The sequence below is a fragment of the Haliaeetus albicilla genome, chromosome 3 (genome assembly GCF_947461875.1).
Source record: "Haliaeetus albicilla chromosome 3, bHalAlb1.1, whole genome shotgun sequence".
Lineage (NCBI taxonomy): Eukaryota > Metazoa > Chordata > Aves > Accipitriformes > Accipitridae > Haliaeetus > Haliaeetus albicilla.
The window spans coordinates 48036854-48048177 of NC_091485.1; the positions used below are offsets into that span (position 1 = coordinate 48036854).

The 11324-nt window shown below is 36.3% G+C and overlaps 1 long non-coding RNA gene across 1 annotated transcript; it reads right to left on the bottom strand.

The window, feature by feature from the left end:
- Positions 1–1003: 1003 nt before the first annotated feature.
- On the bottom strand, positions 1004–8841 carry LOC138684789 (uncharacterized). Its single transcript, XR_011324074.1, has 3 exons — positions 8698–8841; positions 4184–4259; positions 1004–1832 (listed from the first exon to the last, which is right to left on the bottom strand). It is a non-coding gene; the product is annotated as an uncharacterized lncRNA (long non-coding RNA).
- Between the last annotated feature and the right edge of the window lie 2483 nt (positions 8842–11324).

Genomic DNA, 11324 nt, shown 5'->3' on the forward strand with positions numbered 1-11324 from the left:
ACCTGTGTTGACTCTGCATCCCAGGCTCAGATTTCTCTGGACTTACTGAGAACCTGTCACTTGTATATAAGCACTAAGTCCGACACACGTGGAATGTATCAGATTCTGTCAGCAGTTTATGTGCAGTTTGTCTAACATATACAGGATGTGCTGGATCCACTCTCCATGTCCTGCATGGTACATGAACCTACATTTCCAATCAACGTCTTGTGAAAGAGTCCAGTGTGGATGATCAGAGCCATATTACAGAAGAAGAAATCTGGAGAGGTTGCTGTGCAGGAAAACTCAGGTAAGGCAGCAAAACTCTTGGCTTCATAAAAGGCAAATGTAATATGGGAAAATATTAACAGTACTCTTGAAAAGCACTCTTCAAATACTGATCTCTGATTCTTCTTCAAATAGCACTAACTGACTTACTAGTTTGGGAGAGGAATTTGGCCGTTTGGCCATTTACTGACATTTCTTTTGTGATTCTTATTTATCTACTTACCTGGGATCCAAGGCATGCAAAAAATATTTTGTTGAGGGTTAAACTGATTTCATATAAATTACATTAATTTTAATATTTTGTTATCTTCTTCAGTGAATAACATTTCAACACTTACAGAAACTAGTAATTCTTCTGTATTTTTAACTATGTACATCATAGGATATGACAGTCATAGAATATGACGGTGATGGTACATGGTCATCATGTACCCATGTATCACAGGATTTTGAAATTTGTAAATTGTAGTTTCTGTTGCTGCAATAACAAATAAAGCCAAATATTTTAAGAAATCATGAAACACCAACTTCTTGAAGTTTTAGCTGTAAGTTGTAGTCATGACATCACAGAAACCTTTAGGTTGGAATAGATTTCTGGAGACTATCTGTTCTGAAACCCTGCTTAAAGCAGAGCCAATCTTGACATTAGGTCAAGTTGCTCGAGCTGAGTTTTTAAAATCTCCAAGGATGGTGTTACAGGGGAATTGGGTGGGGTAACCACACAGAGCCATACATCTCATGTAATCCAAAAGTTATTAACTGTCCTATTAACAGGATGGATGGAGCAGTGGAGCAATGACTTCTGTTCCAAGATTTCTGTTCTGCCACATGCACTCATATCACACACTCACAAATCAGATCCCAGCTCCTCTGGGCCAGTCAGCATGGACCTGCACCACGAACCAGGGGGAACAGGCATGCACTCTGACCACGTAAAGCATGGGTCCTGGCTGGCAGCTTGATCCTAACATGTAACCGTTCCACTTCAGGGTCTGCCTTTTACGTGTCCAGACATCTTTTCGTGGTGTTTCCCTCTCTTCCCAGTCACTAGGAACTATAGTCTTCATTATTTATTGCTTTCTAAATTAGGTTGCAAGCATAAACTGTCAATGGCCTTGCTAATCACACAGCCCCAGGCCAACCTCTTTGACTTTCTCCTTATCTAAGACCAATTACTGATTTTCCCTAGGGATTCTGTCATCCTCTGGTCTCCTGCCCCCAAAATGTTACAAAAAGTGTGAAACTAGCAGCAGTTGCTTAACAAGGTTCATCTGTACTTCTTTGATTTCTGGCTCATATTGGATTAACCTAGTCAGAGCTGGGCAGATGCAGTCAAGGTCTCATTTGCAGTGCTTTTGGTTATACTTGTAAATTGTTGGTTTGTTTTGATTTTTTCTTGTTGTATCCAGTCAGAATTTCTCTTGCTGTAATTTGTAGTCTTTTGTTGAACACCTCTGAGAAGAGTCTGGTTTTGTTTTCTGTATAAATTCCCATTATACAGTTGAGGATAGCAAATAGATTCCCCTTACCATGTTGGCTTTCTCTGCTCACTCATGTTCAGTTTGCTTGAAAAGAAAAGAAAGTAAAAGAAAATAATCTAAGATGCTATGAAAAAGCATTCTGCATTCTCCAGAGATAAAGTGGCAATTTGTGTACATAGCAAAATTTGACCTTAGAAAAATATAAGAAAAAGAAAACTTTAACTTAGGGTTTAGGTTTATTTTTACTTCTTTGTTTCTCATCTGATACGTAATAGATTTGTACATTCATGAGAATGTCAAATTCTCAGAAGTCTATGGGAGGCCTTTAAGAAACCTTTTAAGAATGAGGAAGAGTATGGATATTCTCAAACATATGAATTCCATTGAATACATGTAAAAATCATACAATACATGAGAAGAGGATATATACAGCCTTCATACAAACATTTCCAGTAAAGATTGACTAAAAGGCAATTTCATTTTAGCAGCCACTATAGTGCAAAGAGCTGAAATTTCAGTAGAAATCATTATTAACCAAGATACATCTGCCCGAAACAGTCATTTAGAGCCAGAAATGTAGAATACTGCAACCCTCATGTTTTTCAGATGTTTTCAAATTTTACTGTTTAATGGAACTTACTTAGGTTGCTAATGCATATCTTCAATGATGGTCGTAAAACAGATAATTGATTACAACTGGGAAGCCTTATGTATACACCATGTCATCTCACCAAGCTCTTTAGCTTTCTACAAAGCATTTTTTTCTCATTGTAAAAAAAGGTTGCTAATAGTTACTTTACTGTGGCACTAGGAGAAATAAAGTTCGTTTATTAGGTTTGAAAACACAAGTTGCCATTTAAGTGCTAAGTATATTATCATAATTTTCAGTCGCTTAGTGCTGAAGTAAAGTCCATCCCTGTATAAATATATAGGCAAAATACTCCCCCATCTCTGTCATTAAACCATAAGGTTGATAGCAAGAAATAATAAAATTTTCTTCTGCTTGAGTTAATGAAGCCAAGTTTATGTGTCAAGTTAACTTGGGAAGACAGTTCTGAAGGCAAGTCACAACAAGCCACAGGATTTCCGTAAGAAGGTTATGGAAAAAGATGCTTCACTAGAGAAGTTTTTACATTGGATCAAAAGTGTTATACCTAAGCAGTTATGTCTTGAATCAACATGTTTGGTAGCTACAATAAATCAAAGCAATAATATTATATATTTTTAATGCACTTATGCTGTAATATATGATGGAGTGTGTGGACAATGATTAAGACCATAGTTATCTGGAGATAATTAAGGAAACAAAGTAATCTGAAATACATTTAAATTAATCTGAAATACCATCTATTCAACTTTTGGAAATAGAAAGCTGACATTTCAGAGAATTATTTTTATCTCTCCAGGAACATGGCAACTGAATGAGATCTATGGTCTGCCCAGTCTTCCAGCAGTGCCAGACTGTGACTATGCAAAACATTTGTAATGCCCCCTGTCCACAGGGGATAACGTCAGACTGTTTGTCTGTAACTTGTAATCTGAAGCAAGGCATATAGATTTTGATTTAATTTAGACTTTATAGATTAAATCATTATCAATTCTAATAACAGTTATTTCCTTCATTTATTACAGGCTGTAAGTAGCCTAAAATGGGACTCATTTCACTCATACAGCAAACTGAAACTTCAGTTTGTATGCTGCTTGTTTAAATGACAGAGAATAGATACCCCAAAGAACAATCTACATTTAGAAGGCAGAAAAAAGGTTTAAGATTCTCATTGAAATCCACTTTAAATAGACATAATTTAGTGTAAATGGTGAAGTAATCATTATTTGCTAAAAAAAAAATAATCATACCACACATGCAGGATCACAAAAATGCTTGTACAGATTTCCTCATGCTTCTCACCTGTGATCGCAATTGAATATATATATAAAAAAAAATCCCTAATATCAAATAATGTAAAAACTTTGCAGAGTCAATTGTAGAGTCCTGTCCTGTTGTGCTGGATGTCTTCCTTAGTTTACTATGCCTTGGAACCTGAACATCAGAGCATATCCACAACACAAGGAGAATGAACAACTATTTAGATCAAGTACTAAAAGCAAAGTAGTTTGATGACATGGAGTTTTGTTGCAGCTGAAGCCCATGCTGCTTGTGCTCTACTGAAGGTATTTGGTAGCTAGACTAGTTCGTTTATGTCTACATGAACTGTAGCACAGCTCTGGAATGGAGAAGCAGAGGTAACATTGATTTATCTTGTGAATATTGTAATTAGCCAAAGGTAAATTTTTGGATCCTGAATATTCTCCAAAGACTTGAGACAATAAATGTCTTGAGACAACAAGAGTATATGATAGCATCATAAAAACAGTCTTATCAGGTTAACATTTATAGAATCCAGCACTTCACTTTGGAGTACACTTAATCATACCTTAATCCATCTTAGCTCAGATACAGGAAAAACATTTTCTTAAGTTCTGCTGCACTTCAAGAGAGATATGAAGCAACTGGAAAGAATCCAAAGAAGAGAAAAAAAGAATGATCAGAGGTCTAAAAACCATTTATTGTAATAATATATAAATAATTACATAACAATAATAGTAATATTTATTCTACGTGTCTATATTAGATGAGATAAACAAGCAATAAATTCAAATTGCAGTAAGGAAAATTTGTATTAGATATTAAGACAAGCTTTCTATGGACAGTTCCACTATGGACAGTGGAACACAGCAGCAAACTGCTTATGAAATTTTTAGGAATAAAGCAGACAATTATCTGTCAGAAGTCACAAGTAGTTGATCCTACTACAGACAGGGAGGGGTCCATATGGTCTTTCCAGGTTCCTTCCAGCTCTGCTGTACTATTACAGAAGGGAATTTTGTGAGGATGCAGGCATGTGCTTCTGTGTTTTCTGGAGTAAAATGGAAGTACTTTACCAACTAGGGCTTGACTAAACCAAAAAAGGACTTTCAATTTCAAATGTCTTTTATAGATGCCTAATGTTTTAATTAGAGGTGTTTCTTTGCATTTTTCAGAGGAAGGAACGGCACGTGCAAGGGATATTATGATGGCATAGATTTATTTGATACTCTGTCTTACAGTTTTCGTGCACCTTGTAAATGTTCTATAGATTTGATGAAGAGATGAAATATTATAAATTAGTCCATTCAGTACCATGCATTTATTTCAGATATTTTTCTGACACTGCTCAAGCTAGAGTGTTTTGGAATGTTTTCTGTTAATTCAGCATGTTTCACATGTGGTGCAACTTAATGAAGTATACACAATGGAATTGAAGTCTCAGGTCTCTCCCCTAGAAACTAAACATAAATTTTGCCTAAGAGACTGATCAACATAAAATTCAAATATACAGAAAGATAGAAAAGGGAAGAATAGGCAAGGAAAGGAACTGCAGGGCCAGCGTTGCACTCACTACAGCCATTAGTTTAAATCTTAGCTGTCAGATAACAACTTGCTCTCTTCCTCTGTCTAGATACTTAAATATTTAGGCCATTCTTTAAAAGCTGTAATTCTAAAAGATATGAGTGCTTTATTTTGCGTTACTTTAAAAAAAAAAATCTGTGGAAAACCAGCATTAATTAGACAAACTGGAAACTAAAAGCACCCCTAGATACCAAAAGGGCTTAAAAAAGAACTCTCAATTTTTCAGATGTTCCTGTAGCAATCAGAGCACAGCACAAAAACAGTCTAGTTTAAAGATCTGAACATATTTCTTTTCATATGAAGGCCATTTTGCCCCAATTTTAGCTACTGAAAAAGCTTATACATAAGTCCACTCACCACCTATGAATGTACCATTAATAAGCCATACTCTGCCCAAAGAAAATGTTGATGTAATAATCAGGATGCTAAAAGGCAGACAAGTAGATATGTTGATTTATAGATGACAGTCAAGGTTAGCTATACCAGAGCTTGGATGCTTTTTTATTCTACATAGTTCTACACAACTAAGCTGTGCTTATCCCCTTTGAAAAGCTAACTTTCTCACAAAAAACTAAAATCTTAAAAACAAATTAGAACTGCTTTTATAATAACAATTAAAGATTTTCCATTAGAAACTTGCTGGTATTTTTGCTAACTGAAGGCAACATTCTTCTACCTCTTAACAGAAAGGGGGAGAATGTGACATTATCTCCACAGCTAGAAGAGTAAGAGCAGAATGAGCACTCAAGAAATGAATCATTCTTTCCTCTGAGCTACTCCTGCAGGACTTGTATAGATTCCCTCTACAGAAGTACTTTATGTACGTATTTGTGTGTGTGTTCATATACAGATGCTAGTTCATGGAAGGAGTGCTTGACCTCTGTACAATGACTATGCTGCTATTATAACAGGAATTCTCTTTTCAGGAGATGATTCAGCTAATTCTCAAATACACAGCATTCATATGACAATTAACATTTCTTCTCATCTTATTTTTTGATGTTTATCCTTAGTGGCACTTCTGGCAATATTACTAGCAGTAACTTAAGTGATACAATATGCTGCCAGTTGAATATAGTGTTTCTACGTTTTACTCAGTAGTTTGTATTTTGATTTGATTGATGAGGCAGATGAAGCCATAAAATCATATACAAAAATTTCCAGAAAAGGCCGCTAATTTGAGGTCTCTCCATCCCAGACACCCTGAGGCACATTTTCCAGAGACAAATGGAAATTAGGACGCCAGTCTCACCAATGTCATTTGGGAGTCAGTTACATTACAGCCTCCTTTAGCCTAGGAACCATCCTCCATGGATCAGAATTTCAAAGACAATTAGCATTTATAGTTCTCAATATCTACAGATAAATTAGGTTTGTGAAATGGAAAAATGAGTACCCATTTTGGATAATTTGGCTTAAATATACATTAGAGTTGTAAAGTATTTAATGGATTATCCAGTTCATCTTTCCCAAAGTTCTGATACTCTGTCCTTTGTTAGGGCATCTGAAATTATTCTGAAGTAGTTGTGTAGTCCATGGTTTGCTTTTCTCAGGAACAGGTTAGAAAGGCATTTTGTGGGGAGAAACACATTCCTACAAGCCCCTTTCAGTTTGCAATTTTAAATCCTCACCTTGACATTCAATAGTTCGTTTTTAAATTGTTTAATGAATAAAAAAATATATTAAACTCATGAAGTTCAAATTCATTCTTTTAATGTGTAAATAATCAGGTTCAACTAATTGCTAATAGTCAGTGAACAGACTTACTGACTTCAGAGGGATTACTTAAAGTGTTTATTTGTATCTTTAATGTAAATAAGCTTTTTGTTTTAATTGCAAAGCAAAATTATGACATGAAGTAACTCATTCAAAATATATAGTTATTATAAAAGTCCCTTTATGAAAAGGTGTGGTTTTATTCTAATTAATACCACGCTCGCCTGCACAATTTTAATTGTACATTGCTTGACAGTTGTCATTCATAAAAAATTGTAGGAGAAAAACTTAGCTTTTAAAGGGTCTGCCAGCAGGTGAATCTGATCTAAAACCTCAGATGTGCAGAAAAAACTACCCAGAATTTTAGTCCAAGCACAAAGAAATATTTTTATATTTAAGGATATTCTGTTAACTTGCCTTCTGACTTACAGCTAACACTGGGAATTTCAAACTGAATCTGAGTTAAGAAGTCAATGAACTGGCAGGGAGGCCAATCTGCATCGTTATGTCCATGGACACTCACTTAAAAATGAACAGGACTAATGTCTTTGGCAGCTACGAGCAGACACTACACAAGCCAGACAAAGTGGGACAAATTCCCTTCTGTTTAAGAACCTTTAAAAATGAAAACAATTATAAACTCACTCAGATGTGATATAACTATTGCAGGAATAGAAAGACAGCTCTGCAGAATCCTTGCAGGGATTAATGCATAGCATCATGAATTAGAAGAAAATCAGTGAACAGATGCCTGTCAGAGAATATGAACTGAGCAGAAAAGTACTGAAGCAACATGTATTTAAGAAGATTTATTTGCTTTGCAGGAGAAGGGAAGGAAGAGGAAGGAAAACATGACTTTAAAAAAAAAAAACAACGAAGTGAAAATTACAATAATTTGAAAACTAATCATGGTAATTTCTGGCATGCTGTCTTGCTTTATAGTCATGAATATTTTAAAATCATTGAGAAACATCATCTTGTGAATATCACTTGGAAATTCTCTGGGTCATAGTCAAATTAAATTACTTAAATAAAAAATCTAGTAGCAAAATTAATGTACCTAACTAATATATCACTTATCAAACTATGCTGAAAAATTACATATTTTCTATGAATTTAATTTTAAATTCAAGACAATAACCAGCTGCTGCTCAGCAGAACCTTTTTGTTATACTTGTTTCATATTTATGCACTCTATGTGACTCCTTGGGAATCGATAGATTTAACTGAAATTGCAGTAGCAGAAGATGTAGAGAAGTATAAGCTGAAGCAATTTTTACTGTGAGAAGGCCAACCTAACTATTTTTGCAGTAAATTATCTTCTCTATAATTGGAGTTCTTTCCTTATCTAATCATTTGTTCACACATGTACCAATCGGAGTGAAAAGACTGTATGTACAGTACCAGTTTAAACCTTCTCCGTATTTTGCTTTTGTTCATAATAGCAAAGGCAAGGAACTGTAAATGTAATTTACTCCAGAGAATACATGGAGATTAGTGAATTAACCAGGCATTTCACAGTATTATTTTTAAACAAGTTCTTTACCTGTCTTCTATGACTGTTTGCATAAAATAATCACATTTTGTTATAAAGTTTAAAGTCTGAGTTTGGGGAATCTGCTTTTATATATGCAGGCAGGAACATGCTGGTTATTTGTATTGTGGACCAGATCCTTTAATCTCAAAGTATTTTAAGATTTTCATACATATTTATTACAAATTACTGTTGTGACAACATCAGCTACTTTACTCATTTAAGTAAGAAAAGAAAGAAACAAATACCTTTAAGTTTCACAGTTTCTTTCTCTACTTGAATTCAGACAGCACTCTGATCTGTTTGCTGACATTCATCCTGTCCATAAGGCAGTGAAAAGTCTGATAACTCGTTAGACCTTGTCTTCTGACACACTGGGTCTGGGATTAAGAGGGTCAGAGATGCAAAACTTCTGGATGTTTCATTCAATATTCCTGGCATTGGAGCCACAGAAATCCAAGTTTGTACTTTTTAATGCTAAATCAGATACTAACTGCCCAAGTAATGGGGTAAAAAATTTTTGTACTGCCTCCCACCTGTCCCATGGATCCCTCTACATATGGATAATCAGGCCCTGGCATTAAAGAAGGTTTAGCATCTATTTTTCAGTAAAGAAGGCAATGCAAGATTATTTACTGCACTTGCATTACTATTACTATTAAATATTTTTGCATTTTTTTGACTGAAGTATATGACTCTTTACTGGAAAAGATAAAAATGAAATCACTGTCCTGAAATAACCTCTCCCATGATTTATGTGCTTATTTGGGTTTGTAGGAAAATGCGATATTAAGAACTTTTATCCTGAATAGTACTTGCATTTCTTCTAGAGTTTAAGTCCTTACGATGGTGTGCTCTGGCAGCTCAGTCACCCATAGTGCTGCAGAGTGCTGACGTATAGTTTTGTTTAACCAGGAATGAATAAAGGGGCTCAAAGAAGTCTACGTCCAAATTTCAAAAATACACAGTAATTGTTTAAAACCAACTCTGCCATTTTACTGAAGACTGAGATTAATTTATGAATGAGATTCCAGTCTGTCAGAGCGAGAGCAGTCTATGAACAAAAGAGCTTACACAGCTAGTAAGGCACTTATTAAAATGTAACAGAATATAATTTCTATGTGCTTTCTTTCTAAATTTAGGATTTATTTTATCAGCCTTTCCAGCAGCAGTCCTAAGCTGTCTTTATTGTATGAGATGGTTATTTATTTTCTAATCCTTTTATATAATTAAAAAACCACCATTTTAATTCTGCTACATGTGGAAGAAATGAAGTAAACAAATGCATTGTCAGACTAAATACCTTCCTTGGTGCGAATCAATATCTGATATATTGATTCAATTTTATAAATTAATTCTGGCTATTACTGTAACCAATTGCTCTTTCAAAAAACATCAGACACTGACCAAATGCAAAATTGACAAGTCACAGGCATTTCACATGTTCAGGTATTAGACAAGTGTACTCTTTGCTGGGTGAAAAACTGGCTGGCTGGCTGAGCCCAGAGGGTTGCAGTGAATGGAGTGAAATCCAGTTGGTGGAGGGTCACAAGTGGTGTTCCCCAGGGATCGGTATTGGGGCCAGTTCTGTTTAATACCTTTATCAGTGATCTGGACAAGGGGATCAATTACACCCTCAGTAAGTTTGTAGATGACACCAAGTTGGGAGGGAGGGCTGATCTGCTCGAGGGTAGGAAGGCTCTACAGAGGGATCTGGACAGACTGGATTGATGGGCTGAGGCCAATCATATGAGGTTCAACAAGGCCAAGTGCCAGGTCCTTCACTTGGGTCACACCTACCTCATGCAGCGCTACAGGCTTGGGGAAGAGTGGCTGGAAAGCTGCCCAGCAGAGAAAGACCTGGGGGTGCTGGTCAACAGCCGGCTGAATATGAGCCAGCAGTGTGCCCAGGTGGCCAAGAAGGCCAATGGCATCCTGGCCTGTATCAGCAATAGTGTGGCCAGCAGGAGCAGGGAGGTGATTGTTCCCCCGTACTGGGCACTGGTGAGGCCGCACCCCGAGTACTGTGTTCAGTTTTGGGCCCCTCACTACAGGAAAGACATGGAGGTGCTGGAGTGTGTCCAGAGAAGGGCAACCAAGCTGGTGAAGGGTCTGGAGCACAAGTGTTATGAGGAGCGGCTGAGGGAACTGGGGCTGTTTAGCCTGGAGAAAAGGAGGCTGAGGGGAGACCTTATCGCTCTCTACAACTACCTGAAAGGGGGTTGTAGCCAGGTGGGTACTGGTCTCTAGGACGAGAGCAAATGGCCTCAAGTTGCACGAGGGGAGGTTTAGATTGGATATTAGGAAAAATTTCTTTACCGAAAGGGTTGTCAGACATTGGAACAGGCTGCCCAGGGAAGTGGTGTAACCATCCCTGGAGGTGTTCAAAAAGCGAGTAGATGGGGTACTTCAGGACATGGTTTAGTGGGCATGGATGATGGTTGGACTCGATGATCTTGAAGGCCTTTTCCAAACTAAATGATTCTATGATTCTATCATTACTTTCTAGGCCTGAAACCAAAGAACTGGGATAACATAACAGGAGCAAATTGAGCTGTGAATTGAAATGTATGGATTAAAATGTGAAACAAATACCATTGAGAACTGAAAAAAAATTAAAATCTATCACTTTGACATTATCTTGTAAAATAATAATATCATCTTTCTTCTGAAAACAGTCCTATAGAAAAGAATAATTAAACTTTTGATAAAGAATAATTACTCATGCAGGTATCAAGAGAATGATCTCTTTGACATAAATGCCATATCTTGAAAAATTCTAAACCTTACCACCAATATTTATTGAATTAAAAATCTTGGGAAGACAGACCGTGAATGAAAGGCTTCTTAATTTATTTCTTAATTTAAGTATCAC